Below are 12,094 nucleotides of genomic sequence, written 5' to 3' on the forward strand. Positions count from 1 at the left end.
TTATTTGGAATTACACCCAATCTGCTGGAGAGTGTCACAAGGTTTTAAACCTCTCCCTGAGAGTTTTTGGAGGTTCAACCTAGCAATCTTGTCCACATTATCAGAAAGCTTCATTTGTGCTTCTCTGCTTCCAGAGTAAATTTGAATATATATGATTGCCTCTTGCCAGGAATCTGAAATTATATTCCTTATATGTGAGTCTTCCCAATACTCCATCCTTTTTTGTCAAAGAAACAGTCCAAGGTAGGAGTTATACCATACAGTGGAGGTTTGCAACTTTATATGATTATAAATTGCCCCGTTGAAGATGCAGAACCCCTGGCCCCACTCCCAGAGATTCAGATTTACTCTCTGGGCCTGGGGCGGAGCCTGGCATTCTGTATTTTTAACAGGTTCCTGAGTTGGATCTCAGCAAATCGTACCTGAGGACCCAGCACCTAAGCAGGTGATCTGAGAGGAAATGCTCCTCCCCACTATGCTTTTCCCTTCCCTCTCAGGTCTGAGCCCTGAGCACCCTCCCATCAAGGCAAAGGATCTCCAAGACACAGAGCTGGTTTACTTCTTGATGTCAGGTTTGTGGTCCCTACAGAAGGTCCTCTGGGCACCTGGAGTGAAGACTATGCCTGCCTCACAGGGCTGTCATGGGCATAAAATGGATAGAGGGCTTGGAACAGAGTCTAGCACATAGTAAGAACTCAATAAATGTTATCTGTTCTATAATCATTATTCTCATTACCTTTGCTACTACCATCACTCACACTCACACTGAGAAAATGGCAGGGGGCCTCCTAAATGCCTCCACCCTCATGCCTTGTGAGGAAGAGAACACCACTCAGAGAAGTCCAGAGCCACGTGGGACAAATGATAATCATGAACTTGGCATCAGTACCAAACTCCTTTTACCAATTTCACTCACAGGCACCAGGAGAGTTTCCCAGGATCTTAGCCCCTGAAGGAGCAGCCCATGCACCCCTCTCAGCAGTGAACCATCCTGCCACTGAGAAGTTGGTATCTCACCACCCCTCTCCATAACTGCTTTCTTCCTATATGCCACTGATATCCCCAGATCCCCTTCTGTACATCCTAGATATGTGTGGTGGTCTCATTCTGATCCAGCTCCTTCTTCCCAGGCACCAAGTAGCCAGTGGAAGCCCTCACCAAGCCCCCCATCAGAGTCAAAGTGCTGTGACTCTCCCCTCAAGATATTGATGACTATGTTGAAGTTGGTGCCCTTCCTGGTGTTCCTCAAGCAGTCCTTCAGAAGCTCATCAACCTTTGTTCCAAGGAGTGAATGACTGTGTCTTGAGACTCCACCAGCCCATTCACAAAGAGTAGGAAGTCTTTCTCAATGTGATAAGATGAGCCAAGCACATAAGGTAGGTGCTAAATACATATGTGTAGACTGGTTGGACCTTAGTTTAGGCAACCTTCCTCCTGGGCTTCAAAATTCCCTGACGGGTGTGTATATTTCAGAGAAATTATTCAATCTAGGCCATAGCAGTGGCAGCATGGATGAGATGGTGCCTCCTCTGGCAGTTCCTCTGGGATGTGGGATTGTAGGGAGCATCTTCACATTACCTAGAGCCTGCAGGAAGGCCCTACCCTGTCCTTTACAATTTGGCATCTGGTAAAGAGGCATGTAGTATGGTCCTTTTACAGAACCTGTAGTCAGGAGCTTTTTGATCCCTACTTGATAATAGTTTGCATTGTATATCCAATATCCTCTGGCTAATATAACAAGTATGGGTGAGCCAGACGCTACAATCAGGAATAAAATAGGAGATCCCAATCTTGGGGGATTTGGCCAGGAAACACTCTTTGCCAGTACTCCCACCACTAGGTATGATTATCTAAACCAAAAGGGAAGATGTCTACCTCTCATAAAGGATTACTGTTTGGGGGCAACCAAGGAGAGAAGGCATCATCCATACTGGGGAGATGCCCATTTATTGATTCCTCAGTAGTTGACTCATCTGAAAGCTGGCTATTCAGGAAAAGATCAAAGGGACCACACCTTACTTCTCCCAGCCTGTTAACCTTCTCTGTGACTCTGCAGATGGGTTTGGATGGACTGAGAGCTTTATTCACATATCAACAACCATTTTTGTGGCCTAAGAGTTCACACCCTGGTGTGTGGCTGGATGTGTCTGGTGGGAAAACTCTGAGTCCTGAAAGGTTCCTGGTGTGCAGAAACCACAGAGACACAGTTTAAATGCATGCTTAAGAGTCCACCTCTGGTGCCAGGCTAACCCTGCAGTGGTGGGTGCCACTCCTTGCCTCAGTTTCCCCCTTTTTTGTTGTGGAAATTCAATGAATTAATTTACAAGTGCTTTGCATAGTGTGTAACACAGAGTAAGCACTGTGAACACAGTATTGCCACCACCTGAGTTCATGTTTTCTCAGCATCTGTCTCTAACAAGCAGGTTTCATCCTAGTAGGATTTTTGAAAAGTATCTTCTGTGAAAAGAGCAAACCTTAGTTCTTCAAAAGCCACAAAGTTGTCAGTGTGTTTGATAGTTCTGCAAATTCTGTATTGAAGTCTCTTTTTAATATGCTAGAGGCACAAGCAAACCTATTGGGCTCCCCATCTCCTGTCATAACCCTGAAGGAACTCAGGGGACATGTGGGACAGATCTGGCTAGAAAGATAGTCATGACCTGATCACAAAAGGTGGTCACTAGCTGAGCAACACAGACTTGCCATTTAACCTTGAGGGGGTTGTCTTTTCTGTACAGGAGGCGGGTTTGAGGAATGGGATCAGGTGCTTGGGAGGAGATCTACTGCATTCAGTGATCTCTAAAGAACTTCCCAGGTATCCCTCCTATGACTCCTCTCCCCCTTCTTCCATAACCCAAACTAGCATTAACAGTAACCATGGGGCCCACATAACACAGATTGTGAGCTCACAAGGGACAGGGAAGAATGGTAGCTGTACCCTCATCTCCAAAGGGGAGGCGGAAGCCAGGGTAGGGAGTGGGTGAAACAGAGAAGAGAAATGAAGAGGAGAGAGAGAAATAAAGAAAGGATAAAGATTGACAGGGAAAAAAACAAAAGAAGGAAGGAAGGAGGGAGAGGCAGAAGAAAAAAAGATAAATTCCTCTATCCACTTGTTAAGAAATCACAATTCAAAAAAAAAAAAAAAAAAAAAAAAAAAAAAGAAATCACAATTCAATAGAGAAGAGAAATTTACAAGCAGCACTTCACAAAGAGTCAAATGGAAATGTAAAATACTCTTGTCTCCTCTAAAATACATTATTCATTGCTCTGTGTCACTGCAGATGTGTGTACTGTGTCCACTCACAGATAAGCAGGATACATTTGCATGATTTAAATGTCAACCAGATCCTGTGAATAATAAACTGCGTGAAGTCAGTCCAGAGGGTCTGAATCACTTTCCCTGGAAACTTACTTCATCAGCTAAGCTTCCGCTCAAGAATTTGAAATTCTGGGGGCCTAAAACTTCTTGTTGTGCTGTTTCATTGCTCCAAGAGGAATCAGGGTCAAAACAAACCGTATTCTCTCCATCAGCAGCTTTCAAACACCCTCATACACAGGACCACTTCATCGTCATATCAAATAACTTAGTCTCTGGCCCCCTGGGAATTTTAATGTCCAGGATTGAAAGAGGTAACATAATAAATGCAGGATGAGAAACAAGTAAGGTGGTTATCAATATGTAGGGGAAAATGATGACCTTCTTCCAGAATGGCACTAATTGAATGTTGAGCATTATTTATTTTTCAAGGCATCTTGACATATATTGTCTCAATTATCCATTATCTCTATGATGGAGAAGAAATTCCTCCTTTTATTTTGACCTACCTATAGTGTTGTACATAAAGTAAGTTTCATGTATATAGTATATCATTGGCTCATGTTATTCTATACACTCTGACAATCTGTTTTAATTGGTTTATTGAGACCATTTACATTTAAGGTATTTTTTTACATGCTTGGGCTTAAGTCTTCCATTTTATTATTTGTTTTCTGGTTTGTTTTCACTGTTTCTCATTTCTCTATTTCTCTTTTCTGTAGAAGAATTCTGTGAAGAATTTTTAATGATTCTATGTTGATTTATTTATAGTTTTTTTTTTTTTTAAAGAGAGTGAGTGTTCATGAGAGAGAGCAGGGAAGGAGCAGAGAGAGAGAGAGAAAGAGAATCTTAAGCAGGCTCCTCGCTGGGCATGGAGCCTGATGCAGGGCTTGATCTCACAACTGTGAGGTTATGACTTAAGCTGAAGTCAAGAGTCGGACACTTACCAACTGAAGCACCCAGTTTTTTAACTATTTATAGTTTTTTTAGGTATATCACTTTGTACAGTTTTCTTAGTGGTAGCCATAGGTATTAACAGTGTATTTATGAAACATCATAGTCTACTGGTATTAATGTACCATTTTGATAGAAATGTAGAAAACTTACTGTCATTTGGATATCTTTACCCTTCCCTCTCTTTAAATATAATTGTTTTAAGTGTTTCTTCTTTATACATTGTGCACTACATCAGATGGTGTAATAATTTTTGCTTTAACCATCAGTTTTACCCATTCTGATATTACTTTTTTCTGAAGTTCCAAACTTTCTTCTGTTATTTCCTTTTCTAGCCATTCTTTAAGGGTAGATTTGCTAGCACAAATTCTCTTAGTTTTTCTTCATCTGACAATGTTTTTATTTCCTCTTTCATTTCTGAAGGATATTGTTGCCAGATATAGATTTCAAAGTTGACAGGTCTTTTCTTTGAAAAACATTTGAAGACTTGTGCCCTTTCCTCCTGGCCACCATGGTTTCAGAGAGCAATCTTTTTTCATATGAATTGTTCCTCATCTACAGATCTTGTGCAAAGCTTATCATTTGTCTCACAATAATATTCTTTATAGAAAAAAAAAAAGAATTGCTAGAGTCAGGATCCAAACCAAGATCATGTTGCATTTAATTGTCATTAATCTTTAGTCTTCTTTAATTTAGAACAGTCCCTCAGTCTGGTTGTCTATCTCTCTATGTATTGTCTTTCATGACTGACGATTTTGAAGAGTACACACTTTATTTTGAAGACTGTCTTCATTTTCTTAATGGTATCTTTGGGTGAGGAGAAATTTTTATTTTGATGGAATATAATTTATTGGAGTTTCTTTATGGTTAGGGCCTTTTTTTGTCCTAAGAAAATTTTGCCTACCCCCAAATCATGAAAATATTCCACTTTTTTGTTCCTATGCATTATGGTGGTAGCTTTATATTTAGGTCTGTGTATGGTTTTTCTCAAATTAAATTTCCTATGTGGACTGAGATAGGAGTTGAGATTTGTTTCCATTCATACAAATTCCAGTTGTTTCATCACCATTTCCTAAAAATCAATTTTATTTCTCCACTGAATTGCCTTGGCACTTTTAGTAAAAATCAATTGACTGTATGTACGTGGAATTTCTACTTTGTCCCACTAGGCTGTTCCTTATACCAATACCACACTGTTTTAATTGTGCTAGCTTTATCCTAAATCTTGAGATCAGGTAGTATAAATCCTCAAGCTTTGTTCTTCTTTTTCAAGATTATTATGTATAGTCTAGATTCTTTGCATTTCCATAAAATTTTAGACTCCAGTTTCTTCAGAATAAAGCCTACTGGGATTTTGATTGGGATTTCGTGAAATTTTAAATCAATTTTGGGGAAAAATCTTAAAACTACTGAGATTTCATAAGAGTATACCATAACATAGTATATCTTTACATTTATTTAGGTCTTTAGTTTTTTAGCAATGTTTTACAAGTCTTGCACATAGTGTTAGATTTATTCTTAAATAATTATGTCTATGACACTGTTGTAAATGGTATTTCTAAAATTTCATATTCTGTTTTTTGTTGCTAGAATATATAGAAGTACAGTTGAGTTTTGCATCCTGCAATCTTATTAAATTTACTTATTCTAATATTTTTAATAAATTATATAGGGTTTTCTATGATTATGTTGTCTTTGGATAATGACAGTTATCTTTTTCTTATCTTTATGCCATTTATTTCATTTCTTTTTTTTTCCTGTGCTGTAGTGGCTGGGACTTGCACTACAATGTTTAATACAAGTGCTAAAACTGAACATCCTTGCCTTGTTCTTGATCTCAGTCTTCAAATTAAGCATATTATTAACAGTAAGCTTTTCTAAAATGACTTCTATAAATCTGAGGAAGTTCCCTTCTACTTCTGATTGCTAAGAACCTTCCTTTTCCTTCTTCCTTTCTTTCCTTCCTTCCTTCCTTCCTTCCTTCCCTCCTTCCTTCCTTTCTTCCTTCCACATGAGTGAGTGTTGAATTTTGTGACATTGACCATATGTCCTGAAAGTCTAAAATACTTACTATCCAGCCCCTTAAGAAAAAGTCTCTGATCCCTTCTCTAGATAAAAATATAAAAGATACCCTGGTTCATTATATGTATATCAGTGTGGATCTAATCAAGAGACAGAAACCACACAATAATTCAAACAGGAAACGATTAAAATAAAGATTATTAAACATACGATGTAGGAGAGTTTACATGGCACTACAGGACTGAAGGAGAGTAACCAAGGAAGGACAAACTTGGAATGGGGATCCCCTCCCCAAGACTGGCATTTAAAACTTGTTGGAGCTGGCATAATTGCAGCTCAATGTATGTCAGAGAAATTCACAGGTTTGCACAGACCTGAGGTGGCCTGCAGTTCCTGAGCCAGAAGGAAGCAATCCCCAGAATGCAGGTAGGGCAAGCCACAGCTAGTGGCTGGCCACACAGGAGTGCAGAAAAGGTGGGGGCATCAGTGTGAGTACGAGGCTGGAGCTGTGGTGCTTGTATCAAAATGGTTGTGGCACCAAAGGATCACAGGAGACAAACCTGGGGGGTGTGAGGCTAGGGAAGCAGAGAGAGTTGGAATACCATTACAGGCAGGAGGGCTGCACATTGGGTATCCATGCTGAGACAGGTGCAGGAAGGTGACCACCAGGTCCAGCTGGGGCTGGGACATCATCAAGGAACTGTATATTCTAGGCATGTGGCTGAAGCAGAGCACCACTGGACATTCTCACATGTCCACATCAATGGTGCAGCCACCAGAAACAACTACATAGTCCGCTCCTGCTTCAGTGTTTCTCCAGCATCCTCTACTGAGAAAGCTTACCATTGTCCTCACTGTAAAAGAAGAAATGCTTAAAATAATTCAATGCTGAGAAGTGATGAATTGATGACTGATATAGCATTGTTAAAGAATGGAGTATCCTAGGCAATCAAGTATTGGACCCACCGATATTCTATTAAAGATTTCTGGAATAAAAGTGAGAAGTAGGTACCTTTTTTATCAGATGAGGAAACTGAGTCCCACATTAAATTAATTGTCTACACCAATTGTATTAAAGAGTTAATATTAAGAATAAAAATATATGAAACTATCAAAAAAGAGTAGAAATCATATATGTGAGGGAATTATGCATTCTAGGCTTTCAATGAATTAAATGAATCTCAGTGGGAAATGTTTGCAAGTCTCTACAATAAATATTATCATAACTCAAAAAGGCAAGCAGACTGGGGGAAATATTTTCATCAAATAAGCTAGGAGAAAGTCTCTGTCAGTATTGCACAAAAAGCTCATGAAAATTGAAAGGAAAAACATCAACTTTAATATAAATGGGCCAAGGACATGAATAGATGATTCACAAAGAGGAGACACAAGTAGCAAACAGACATAAGAAAATGTTCAACTTTACTATTTCTTATTGAGATGCAAATTAAAACTATAATGGGGTGCAGCTTATGAACAAAATTTGAAAAATAAAATAGAATGCTGGTAAAAAAAAAAACTGGTGGAACTGGTAAATGATTGATAGCAATAGAAATTGCTAAAACTTTTCTTGAATTCAGATGCTTATATCCCTAGAGTATATTCTGGGAATATAACCTGAGGAAATACAAAAAATAGGAAAAAATGTTTCTTGGCAGTTGCTTAAAGGATTGAAAATGGGAAATAATTTAAATGTACATAAAAATGTCAATAACTATATAAATCATTCTATTAATTGTGTAATTCATTTGGTCATGATCATGGCTAGTGATAAATAATTTGGACATTGACCTAAAGTCACTGGAAACTAACACAGTAAGATAGGCTATTTCTCAAGATATAACACCTAAATAAAAACTAGAATAACAAAATTGTATTTACATGTTAGTATCACCATGAAAGAGAATGATGTGTATGTGAAGAAAAACTAGAATATAACATAAAATGTAAAATTAATTTATTGAACTGATTTTAAAGTTCTATTATGAATATAATTTTGCAATGCAACCCTTCTTTAAAATGTGGCAACCAAAATGAAAATAATCCAGGTATGTTGAAAAGAAAATAGCTGATCAAGACTCATTTTTGGGGTGCCTGGGTGGCTCAATTGGTTAAGCATTTGACTCTTGGTTTCAGCTCAGGTCATGATCTCACAGTTTGTGGGATCAAGCCCCCCATGGGACTCTGTGCTGGCAGCATGAAGCCTGCTCGGGATTCTCTCTGTCTCTCCCTCTTTCTCTGCCCCTCCCCCACTCAGGCTGTCCCTGTCTCTCTCAAATAAGTAAACTTAAAAAATTTTTTAAAGACTCACCTCTTTTCTACATTATATACTTCTATTAAGTCACAATGTCTGTCATTAGCTTTTTGCCAGTTTTTGTGGAGACGTGTCATTCTCAGGCTTCACATCATGGTGAATGAGGTCTGCCAAGCAATGTCTCCTCTCTCTGTATGTGGATGGCTGATTATTTTGGACCCTGCTGCAGAACCTTATATTTGTTCCTGTTATATTTTTTTCTCAGTCTGTATATTCAACCCATCATTAAAAGCCCTCAAGATTTTTTTTATATCCTGATTTGCACTCCATATTTGCCATATTTCCTGAATGCATGTTAGCTATACATCCTGTCCACATTAAAATATACAGAAGATTCCATACATTTACCCAAGGCCTTGATGAAAATGTTGACCTGAGGGGCTCCTGGGTGGCGCAGTCGGTTAAGCGTCCGACTTCAGCCAGGTCACGATCTCGCGGTCCGTGAGTTCCAGCCCCGCGTCAGGCTCTGGGCTGATGGCTCAGAGCCTGGAGCCTGTTTCCGATTCTGTGTCTCCCTCTCTCTCTGCCCCTCCCCTGTTCATGCTCTGTCTCTCTCTGTCCCAAAAATAAATAAACGTTGAAAAAAAAATTAAAAAAAAAAAGAAAATGTTGACCTGAGCAGTACTCAGCCCAGGGCACGTCCCATCTACTAATGAGCACCTTTGATGACATTCAGATTACAATTCGCTAAAATAGCCTTGTGTCCAGTACACATTTGCCAGCTGTAACAATTAGAAAAGGTGATTGTCCTTCTTTTGTAGATGGAAAATGAAGGTTGTAGGCTTAGAGGAAAGCTCAGGTGATTTTACTGAGCCCGGACCAGGCTTAGCTGTGGTAGGGACCAAGTTTGCCCTCAGTATTCAGCATCTGTCACCCAGACCTTTGCCCCTGCCCATGCTACCTGCCCCTGCTGTGGTATCTGTGCCATCATACCCTTATTGGTCTCCAGGGTCATCAAATGCTTCCCTGAGTCACATGCTTCTGGAGTTATTTGCATTTTAAAGCTTCACCTGCCTGGCTTGGTGGGTGGAGCATGCGACTCTTGATCTTGGGGTTGTAAGTTCGAGCTCCATGTTGGGCATAGACATCATTTAGAAAACAACAGCAACAAAGTAAAAGGGATAAAAATTTGAAACTAAAAGGATGAAGTTCTGATGGTGGAATTCCAGGCACTGATGGTCAGATAGATTTGGATGGTCAAAATGTGTAGCTTCAGCCTCTTCTGGACCGCCTTTGAGGCTCCAAAGCCTCACCTGACTCTCCCAGAGAGAGAGGGAGATAACAGACTCCACTACCTACAAGGCTGGCCTGAAGGGGCATCTTCAGGGGATGAGGTAGATTAGATCTCTGAAGACCACTCTCCTCCATAGCTCTTAATCATATTTGGACAGAATTTACAACTCTTCAAATCTCATTAATTTAACTTTATTTTCCTTCTATTTTGTCAACTGCCAGGTAGGTGAGGGAAACATACCATCATTTTTGTTGCCTGAGAAGCAGAAAAGGGAGCCTTAAAAACTGAAAACCACTGCCTCTGCCACAGCAGGGTCTTTTCCCCCTGATGACTTTGCACTGACTGAGAAAATGCCTGGGGAAATTTATGCATCATTGCTTCTCATGTGAAGCTCACCTGCCTCTGAATAAATATTTTATTTCCCAAAAGCCATTCCTGCAAATTGCCCTATCATTTGCCAAGGATCTAAACCATCTGCCAGAGTAAGCCCACACTCTCCTCCTTACTGATAACTGGGCTTATCTGTTTGCATTTCTACTTATCATCTGCTAGTCTGGCTTATCTCCTTATCAGATTGTGTGTTCTTTAACACACTGGACACCGTATTTAATGTGCCTTTCAAGTCCAATCTATAAATATCAGATCCCCAGCACTTCTGAAATTTGTTTGGACTGGGTAGATTTTACACAAAGTAGGAAAAATTTAATTCCTCCCCCCAATTTTTAAAATCAAAATGTATAATATGCACCCAGAATAAATAGCAAATTGTATATTTACACAGTAAAACTGAAATAACTATAGCTAGAAACAACAATATCACCGAATCCTAAGATTGGGGGGAAAAGCAAATCCCAGACTATGTAGACCATAATCACATATTTTCTAAAATTTAAAAACAATTAGGGGCACTTGGGTGGCTCAGTCAGTTAAGCCCAACTGTTGATTTTGGCTCAGGTTGTGATCTCATACTTCATGAGAGCCTGATTGGGATTCTCTCTCTCTTTCTCTCTCTCTCTCTCTCTCTCTCTCTCTCTCTCTCTCTCTGGCCTCCCCTGCTAATGCTTCCTCTCCCTCTCAAAATAAATAAAAAAACATTTAAAAATTTAAATTTAAAAACAATTAAAACTGTATCTTACTGGGGAGTCCCCTAAGCCACACCTATTCATGTTCATGCTTGAACTCAATCCCTCTGGGCATGGCTAGTATTTACCCTTTTATTTCTCAGGCAGTGAAATCACAGGCAGGTAGAACTAGTCTCACCAGGTTCCCTGGGTCCAGTCTTCCTCAGCTACTGATGCCTGGGTATCACCTTTTCCCACACAGAACCCTCCTCATTTCTTTAAGAAATATTGACTGAGGCTGAAGCAACCTAGGATTGACCTAATCCTCCCCCACTCAGATATCATCCACCCAGTTAGAATGAGGAAGTGGTGCCTTCTCCATAGCTCTCTTCTCACTGATGTCTCCCTATTGTGACACAGGCTTTGGGTTTCTGAGGATCCCTCTCCTGGGTCTCTTGGTGCCATGGACCTCTTAGGATACCCCACTCACTCATCTGGGATTGCTTGGTGCTAATTGTATCCTGCATATTGACAAAAGACTTCTGTCCCTTCCATGCTGTGCCATACATATTTGGTTGCACTTCAGATGAAACCTGAGCAATAGAACAGACCCCTAGAGGCTACCCCTGAGTCTTCAGCCAAATCTGGACCCTCCTTCCTGACAGCCCAGGATCTTGCTACTGGATGCCTTGTGCGGGCTAATTCACAGATATATCCCCTCTAGGCTCTTTCTGCTCATTTTCAGTCTCAGTTTATCTGTTTGTACCTTACAGGTATGGAAAATTCTTCAGTGATATCTATTGCCACACGTATCATTTCCCAAGGGCCAATTATGTGCCCAATCCTGCAATGGATGCTCTACCTCATTTTGTCAGATTCAGTGCACTTCTCCACTTCATGGTTAATTTTGTAAGGTCTTATTTCCCTCCTAAGATCTTAGGAATGGTCTGCATTTCAAAAACAAAGTCCAGAGGGATTTTTCACTTTCAGGATTGTGCATTAAAATTGTCTCATGGTAACAACTACCTTCCCCAATATCCGTATGTAAGATTCTTTTGAAGCTCTGAAATGTTTCTGGACAACAAATGATAACCATCTGCTTCCAATCTTCCCATCCTTTCCTATGGGAAACAGCTTTAACTTGTAGTGTAAATTACTGGGATTAGAGAAAATAAAGTATTTCCTGACAATGAGGG

General features: G+C 39.9%; 1 protein-coding gene across 1 annotated transcript in view; it reads left to right on the top strand.

Moving 5' to 3' along the window:
- The first annotated feature begins 1,269 nt into the window (after positions 1 to 1,269).
- Positions 1,270 to 12,094, top strand: part of CNGA3 (cyclic nucleotide gated channel subunit alpha 3) — a 67,245-nt gene continuing 56,420 nt past the window's right edge. The window contains exon 1 of the mRNA XM_086701291.1: positions 1,270 to 1,376. The gene's annotated coding sequence lies outside the window, so the exon portion shown is untranslated. The remainder of the gene's footprint in view (positions 1,377 to 12,094) is intronic.

The sequence above is a fragment of the Puma concolor genome, chromosome A3 (genome assembly GCF_028749965.1).
Source record: "Puma concolor isolate L17-30 chromosome A3, mPumCon1.1.hap2, whole genome shotgun sequence".
NCBI lineage: Eukaryota > Metazoa > Chordata > Mammalia > Carnivora > Felidae > Puma > Puma concolor.